At 43.4% G+C, this 8,578-nt stretch overlaps 2 pseudogenes; one reads left to right on the top strand and one right to left on the bottom strand.

Annotated features, from left to right (window-relative positions):
• The first annotated feature begins 51 nt into the window (after positions 1–51).
• Positions 52–939, top strand: LOC134736333 (uncharacterized protein C2orf27A-like; annotated as a pseudogene).
• Positions 940–3,493: 2,554 nt separating this feature from the next.
• Positions 3,494–5,756, bottom strand: LOC129480147 (zinc finger SWIM domain-containing protein 5-like; annotated as a pseudogene).
• Positions 5,757–8,578: the final 2,822 nt, after the last annotated feature.

Genomic DNA, 8,578 nt, shown 5'->3' on the forward strand with positions numbered 1-8,578 from the left:
CTGGAAGACTTTCTGGGGGTGGTATTTTCAGGCTGAATTCCTTTAAATTCAATGAGGTTGTTTTTGTGTTTGGAAATTCCAGTGGAAAGTGACTGTGACCCTTTCTCCTTTTTCAGCTCCTGCTCCATATGCAGCAATACAGGAACTTCCAGCAATAGAGGAACTTCCAGTACTGTTAAGCCAGTTCCAGCACCAGGGGAAGAGTGCCCTCAGGGATAGTGCTGGAGCTAGAGGAAGCCCCACAGCCCTCTTGCCACTGCCCTGGTACAGCCAAGGACCAGCCCAATGAGGAGCTGCCTGACATCATGGCACCTGCTGTAGCCATTGGCCTAAGCCCTGGATCTGAAAGTGTGGCTGGAGCTAGAGGTGGCAGAGAGGGTGTGGCCAACATGGCCCGAGCCAGCAGCTCCCACACTGCTCCTGGTCCTGGGCACAGTGGGAGTCATGGAGGTGGAGACCAGGGTGTGCAGCCTGGGCTCCTCTGCCTCGCTGGAGAGAGGCTTTTCTCATTAAGCAGAGCTGCTGCTGTGCTCCTGCAGGACCTGCTTGGGCTACTGCTGCTGGGGGTGTATATCTGCCTGCAAAAGGTGCTAGAGAGCAGGAAAAGGAGCCTGCAAGGAGGCATTCCAGCAGCTCCTCCTGCTCCCAGAGGTGGTCTCTTCCTCCAGGCATGGAGGTCTGTCCTCAACTGGGCATCTGGGCTATTTGCCCCTGATGTGCTGCCAAGTATGGGCTCTTCTTGACAGGTGGACAGGGGATGCAGGGGCCAGGGGGGCATCTCCAAAGGGTATAGGAACTGAAGCTTCCAAATTCAGCGCTTGTGCCCCAGGGTCTCCATGCCGCCACCTGCCCTAAGATTTATTCATAATACCAGAATTACAAGTTTATAAAATAACATTTTAATAAAGTTTGACTTTTTGAAACTTCATGCCTTCTTAACTCATGTCAGATGGTGTTTTTGAGGCTAAACTGAAAATCTCTGATAGTTGTGTGTTTTTGTTGTGGTTGTTTGTGTGATTGAATTACCATCGAATCAACTGTTACTGGAAACCTTTCAGGTATGGCTTTTAGAAGAACTTGACCTACTTTTGCCGGTTTTGACTGTCTGGTTTATTGTGAAAAGAGGGATCATGTAGGTTCACTTCTCCAGCAGACCAATCACCTTTTGCCATCAAAGATTTAGCAACAGAGTTTCCACAAATTATGTGTAGAAGTTGATATGTTGGCACTTTAGCTAATCTGGGGGCCAAAACAGAATGTCATAGACTAGGTAGCATAGAAACAAATTTATTTCTCACAGTTCTGGAGATGGTAAAACTTAAGCTCAAGTGGTCAGCAGATTCTGTGTCTGGTGAGGGCTGGCTTCCTGGTTCATAGACAGTCATGTTTCTACTGTGTCCTCACATGACAGAAGAGATGAAGGAGCTCTCTGTGGTCCTTTGATAGGGGCATGAATCTCATTCATGAAGTCTCTGCCTTCATGACCTAATCACCTCCCAAGGCCCCACCTCCCAATACCATCGTATGGAGAATGAGATTTCAACACATGAATTTGAGTTTATAGCATCAGGTCATCCTGATCCATATGCACTCACAGGAAATCTATAATCTTCTATAATTGTTTGCTGGTCCCTTCTGGGTTTAGGATTTTCTTTTTCTTTTAGAAAAATGATCTTTTATGTGATCCATGGTTTATTCATAGAAAAGCACTGTGAGTTCACACACTTGCCAAAAAAGGGCAATTGTGATACAGAAATGAGAGTGGCTTCTCTCTCTCTTGTTTTTAACCAACACATTGGACTGAGATGTTGTAGGGGCCCTCAGCTGGACGGTAAGACTTGAGGAGCCACAAACGGTTAACACAACTTCTTGGTCTTTTTGGGGTAAAAAAGGTGACAGTTTGTCAAAGAAGAAAAATTAGGCCGGGTGCGGTGGCTCACGCTTGTAATCCCAGCACTTTGGGAGGCCGCGGTGGGTGGATCACGAGGTCAGGAGATTGAGACCACGGTGAAACCCCGTCTCTACTAAAAAATACAAAAAATTAGCCGGGTGTGGTGGCGGGTGCCTGTAGTCCCAGCTACTTGGAGAGGCTGAGGCAGGAGAATGGCGTGAACCCGGGAGGCGGAGCTTGCAGTGAGACGAGATTGTGCCACTGCACTCCAGCCTGGGCGACAGAGCGAGACTCTGTCTCAAAAAAAAAAAAAAGTAAAGCAGATGGAGAGGTTCTTAGTTTGCATTCTAGCTATACCACCCCTTCTCTATGACACCCCACCCCTAACTCAGGAACGAAGACATGAAACAGTAAACACCAAGACACTGGTATCCACCTGACTCTTCTGAGTGCCCTTGTTACCTCCTATAACAATTCCAGACTGAGCATAGGGGTCAGGAAGGTAGCAGGAACATGATGATACACTGTGGAGGTCAGTCAGGGCTAAGACAGGGCTGCCCACTAGGTCTAGAAATTAGTCAGGAAGAGAGAGTACAGACCAGCCCTAGCCTCCAAGTCAGCGAGCAATGAGACTGTGGTAAAAGCAGGCAGAGGAAGACTGAGATAGAAAGGCAGGGGAAGAAAGAAAGTAGGGGGTGAGAAGAGAACTGTGCACCTAAAGCAGCTAATCTGATGGCAGATGGAGACTGGTGCTTAGAAGCTCGTTTGGTGAGAGAATGAATAGAGGAGGCACAGAGATGAAGAACAAACATGTAGGTGGTGAGAGAGATTTAAGAGGAATGGGAAAGAGAAGTCTGGCAAAAAGAAAAGGACACATTCATGGACAAATGTTTCAGTGTCCTTGGCCTGTCCTGATCCTACCTGGGGACCCAGTCTGCCCTGGTGGTGAGCTACCTGCTTCCTCAGGCAAAGCGCTCTCGCACCAGCAGCATCAGCTTTTTCTTGTCTTTGTAGATCTATTTGAGGTTGTCGATGAACTGGGAAAATTGCAAGTGGTCATCCTGGGGCAGCAGGAAGGTCTCCAGAGCCTTGCTTAGAAATTCAATGAACTTTCCATAGTGGCGAGAGCTGATGTGTGTTAGGCATGAGTGTTAGGCAGAAGGTTGAAGGTTTCTTCAGGTGCCGTTAGCCTCTCACAAGGATGGAGCAGTGGAGCCTGTGGTTTGCTTGCCCCCAGGCCAGGGTTGGAGACCTGCCGGGGGTTCTAGTTGAAGTGAGGCCTCTCAGGGTAGAGTCTTGTGCTGGGGCTTTGGACTTTAGAAAGGGTCCTGAGCCTCCAAGTTGTCTAGGGTTTCTGACGAGCATGGACAGGGTTGGGGAGCAAACCACCTGGCTCCATACCTCCCAAGGGAGCACTTGAGTATTGGCAGCTGAAAATTCACTCTCTTAGATATGTCTCTGATGAGAGGGTCAAAGTTCTGCTGACATCAGGATATGGTTCAAGCAGTGAGAACAGGGCTTGGGCTGGCTGAACAGAGGCCATCTTCTCCCACCAGCAGCCCCATCCTTTCTTAGGCCATTAGGAATAGGAATATGAAAGCTCTAAGGATTCATTGTCCCATCCCAAGAGTAGGGCCTAGAAATTCCTTTCTCCTGGTTGTAGATGGAGGTGGGAGAATTACCCACTTCTGTAGCACAGGTCACCAACCACAGTACCATCTCCTGGCATCTCCAGTTAAGGATTGATAAGGTCATCTGCATCACCTGTAACCCAAGTCCCAGGGCCAGGTTGAGCAGGGTGCTGTCAGTACTACTGTCAGTGGGAGTAGCAATCTTGAATGCATTTGGGCCAGTTTGAAGATGAGGAAGGAAGAATGAATGTGCTTTGATTCTGTATTGCTTCCAGAATTGTTCAGAGTCTCAGTGTCTCTTTTGGCAGCAGTCAGCATGGCAGAGGCCAGTTCACACTGCTGTGATACCATATGGTGAGGGTGGGATGTGTCACCTACAGAAGCTGAGTTTTCTTTCTTTCATTTTTTTTTTTTTTTTTTTGAGATGGAGTTTCGCTCTTGTTGCCCAGGCTGAAGTGCAATGGTATGATCTCAGCTCACTGCAGCCTCTGCCTCCTGGGTTCAACTGATTCTCCTGCCTCAGCCTACCGAGTAACTGGGATTACAGGCATCTGCTACCATACCTGGCTAATTTTTTTTTTTTTTGTATTTTTAGTAGAGATGGGGTTTCTCCGTGTTGGCCAGGCTGGTCTTGAACTCCTGGCCTCAGATGATCCACCCACCTAAACCTTCCAAAGTGCTGGGATTATAGGCATAAGCCACCATGCCCAGAAAGAAGCTGAGTTTTCTAAAACAGGTAATCTCATAGCACGTAAGGCTAATTTATAGGACAGGTCTGGATCATGAGACAACAGAGCTGAGAACAAATACTTGGCAAAGGTATGTATGCATGGGAACGCTCTTTTAGTGGATGACTTCTCCCAGACCACTGAAAGGGCCCCCTTCCAGCAGTAAGATACACTGTTTGCAGTGTTTGCACTAGCTCATCGTCAAACTGCAGCTCTTGGAGTTGGCTTAGGAGATGCTCTTCATTACGGGACACCTTGTCCTGTGCGTAGAGGTCTTCAGGCATTATCCTCTGTTGACCCAGGTCTATCAATGCAACTTCCAAGGCCAATGACAGGTAGGACTTACTACTGTTTGGGGAGCCTGCAGCCACAGGTACATGTTGGTACACGGGGGGGTCAGCTTTCATTCATATCTGACATCTCCAGATAGCCATCATCATTCAGGCAGCAGGCCTCAGTCAAAGTGAGAAACAGGCAGCCAATGGGATCGGGGGTGGCTCACCTGGCCCTCCAGGTTTGTGATGGTTGTGGTTCCTCTCTGCAACAATTCTTTCTTCTGATGCTTGTAGATTTCAAGTTGCCACTGTTGCTGCAGCTTCAGAGTATTAATAATGGTCACTGTGAGTCTGAGGGCCTCTTTTGGATAACCATGGGAACGTAGGGCATCAACCTGGGCACAGGCTGTAAGCACATGCTCAAGGCACAGTGGCTGGCTTGGGGAACTAAAGAGTACTCTTTCACTTTCCTGCTGGCAGGCAGGAGCTGTGTAAACATCACTGCTGATTATTCGCTGTAGGTGGCTGTCCTGTCAGTGTAATTCATGGCCCTCAATGGCCCTTGTGAATATCGTTCGTCTTGGTCTGGATAAGGAGTCTGGGCTGTGAACGGCATTCTGGGGAAGTGCATTGGTGATGCTGGACAGCTCATGTCCATAGTTTCCATCCTCCAGGGGACAGATATCCAGGTCGCTCCACTTCTGCAGCTGCTGCAGCCAGCAGGATTTCTCCTCCAGTTTGCATTGTGGATTTAAAATTATGCACACCCATAAAGCCCTAGCTCATGCCAGAGTTGCCTGACCTTGCCTGTCGGGCTTGTTCCTTGCTGACTCCAGAGTGTGAGTCGTGGGTCAGCCATAAACTGCTCAGTTGTTAGCATCAGTATCCTTGCTCCATTGGAATCTCTCGTCCACAGCATCTCTCGAACCTTGGCAAATATTGAGTTCAGTTGCTCTCCAGAGCCATACTAAGCCCCCTGGGAGAGAAAAAGGTTCACTTGTTCTCTCACCTTTTCTTCATCCAAATGCCAACAGTTCTCACTGTCAATGCTGGCCCCAGCTGTGGGGTCAGGAGCGCTGTTCACTTGGCTGATTTCTGAGTTGGAGGATAGAATCTCATCTGCCAGTTTCTGTGCAGTAGGAAGAACTTCAGCGTGGTGGTGTGCCGTGATTAAATATTCGATGAACTTTTGTAGCTGGTCCCTATTCATCTGGAAAAGGGTTTCAGAGATAGGAAGACACAAGTTTTTCTCTTCTTAAAAATTAGGAAATAAACAAAAAGTATATTTTCTTTTATTAAAAACTGAGTTTAAAATAATTATGATACTCATGAATACTTATATTTTCCCTTATAGTCTTTACATATTTAAATACTTTGATGGCTTTTTATTTTTATCACCATTACACATGGTTGACTTGTTCACTTGAAAAGAAGAACGGGAAAAAGTTGCTGTCCTGGAGAACATTCTTTCCACTTCTGCATAACCCACATTTAACTTCTAAAACATTAATTACATTTGCAGTGAGGCAAACAGAAAGTGTTAGAAGGGCAGTCAAACCTCATGTATTAGAGATAAGCTGGTGGCCTTTGAGTGCAGAGAATGCACAATTATGCTGTCCATTGCATATTATTTTTCATTAATGTCTTTGAAGCAGCTCTAACAATGCAGAGCAGCTGATTGTACTCCCTTTAAACTTTCCCTCTCTCCGCCTTCCAATTGACCCTATGCCTCAGGTCACAAAATTTTTCACTGCCTATTATTGCAGAAATATTTTCACTGGCAATTCCAATGGTGAAGTCCAATTGCAGTGGTTCTCAATTGTATCTCTTAAAACTTATATCAGCACGGTTGCCATGTGCTTATAGCTGAGGAAATAATGGCATTCTAAATAGTTATCCAACAGTTTGTTCCAGATCCATAATTATGTATACCAAAATAAATCCATCTCAATTTAATGTGGGGTGATACATAGCTTTACATATGTAGTTGAAGTCTTTGTGAAAGCATGCAAATACATGTATGACTTTAAGTAACTTTGACAGTTATCCCAGCTGAGCACTATCAATTTGCTAAAATTATTTTAAAATACTTATCATATACTTATCATTTAAACCTTCAATGTTGAACTCTTACCATCAGTATTTCCTGAAATGGCATTTAGAACCATTTGATCATGGTGTTTTTCTAGGACATTGTTTCTTCCTGCTTTTTGCCACTAGATGGAAGAAGCAGGTTAACAAAATGATATTTTTGGTGCTTCATTCAACTCTACCAGGAAACACCACACAACTGTGTTTAAAATAATGACAACCTCAGCATGCTTCTATTTATCTATTTTTACTGCATTATTCTTTTTGCGTGAATACTGGATCTAAGAACCGTATTTTTGTAGAGATTAATTTTCTTTTTATTATTTTGATCACTGGAGATTTCAAAAGTAACCAAGAAAGAAAACAATTGCCAGCTGGAAGAGGAAAGGTAAGAATTATATAAAAACATCCATAACAGGTATGCCACAAAGTAATTCTTAGCATGCATTATTGCCAAGAAAGCACACAGTATTGCCCTTGTTGAAGACAGTGGACTAGGTGCTGTGAAACACACAAGAAATGACTTGGGTACAGCTCCTATTTATAAAATTTTTACATTCTAGAAGAGAGCTAAGAAAGAGGTAAGCCAAATGAATTTATACATAGTCTTAGAATAAGGTAGAGATTGATAAATATCAAAATCACAGATATAATATTTGGGATGTACATGGTAGGTGGGGAGGGAGGTTTGGAATATCACTTTTATCTGAGAACATCAGATATCTGAGAACTTCAGGAAGAAACTGGATCCTTGAAGTAGGAGGGACAGAGAATAGCATTCCAGTGACAGAGGCAGAATGAACAAAGGCGCAGAGGCAGGAAACGACAATTTAAAAAATGTTTAAAGATGAAAGGATAGTACATTTTAAAATAATTTAAAAGCTTGCCTAGAGAGGACATTGTAAGTGGTACTTTTTAAGCAGATGATAGATACAGGAAGTATACTCACAAACTAAGGTACCATCTAAGAGAAGCACCTTAGATGCTGGGAAAGTGAAGTTTCAGCTTGGAAATGAAAGGTCACCCAAGTTGAAAGAACCTGGAAATGGAAATTCTAGCTTCCATTTGATGCCAGTGTTTTATCAGATGTAGGCTTACTGTACACATGGTTCTATCAATTGTTAGGAAGATTCCATAAGGGAAATAAATGTTTTGACTTACAAAGGCAGCTTTCTGTGGCTTCTATTCACCTTCACTAATCTTAAGCATTCTCGAAAGAAGACAAAGGTGATAAACATTGTCATTTGACTCCAAGAAACCAGTATTTAACCCGTAAGGCTGCATGTTGTACTATCTACCTCCTTACCTAGCAGTATATTCATAGGGATGATAAAAGAATTCTATTCCAGCCACTAAAGGCAATGATCTTGAGCTCTGATATTATGAGTGGCTATAAAATTATCCAGCTTTTAAATCCAACCACAGAATGTGATTTTATGACCTTCTGTGGAAGTGTAGCTACAGGTTAACTAAAGGTTATGAAGTAATATTTCCTTTTTATAGTTCTGAATTCACTGGCTTGTAATTTCAGAGATCACCTTGTTCTATAGTGGGACAAGCTTTACAGTATTATAATTTTGTATAACCCAATGAGGACCTCGTAACTTTTTCTTTTCCGAATTCAGATTTTTACATTTTTCCTATGATATTGTTTGTATCTAGTTCAGCATTTTAATTGCTAAAATTACACATAGGAGACTATATAATTTTTTTGGCTCTGGAGTAAAGACTTTATATAATTTTAAGTCTCATTTACCTACTTTGTTCTATATCTTGCTTACAAGTAAGGTGTAGTTAAAACTTAAACATTATTTTACATCTTAATGGGTAAAAATGCTGTTCATTAAATCTTACTTAAATTTGATATATGTGTGATACTATATAGGATTATTAGATTACCTAAAAATTATATATATACTTATATATATATATCATTTCCAATTAATAAATTTTGATTATAAA

This window comes from Symphalangus syndactylus, chromosome 4 (assembly GCF_028878055.3).
Source record: "Symphalangus syndactylus isolate Jambi chromosome 4, NHGRI_mSymSyn1-v2.1_pri, whole genome shotgun sequence".
NCBI classification, from domain to species: Eukaryota; Metazoa; Chordata; class Mammalia; order Primates; family Hylobatidae; genus Symphalangus; species Symphalangus syndactylus.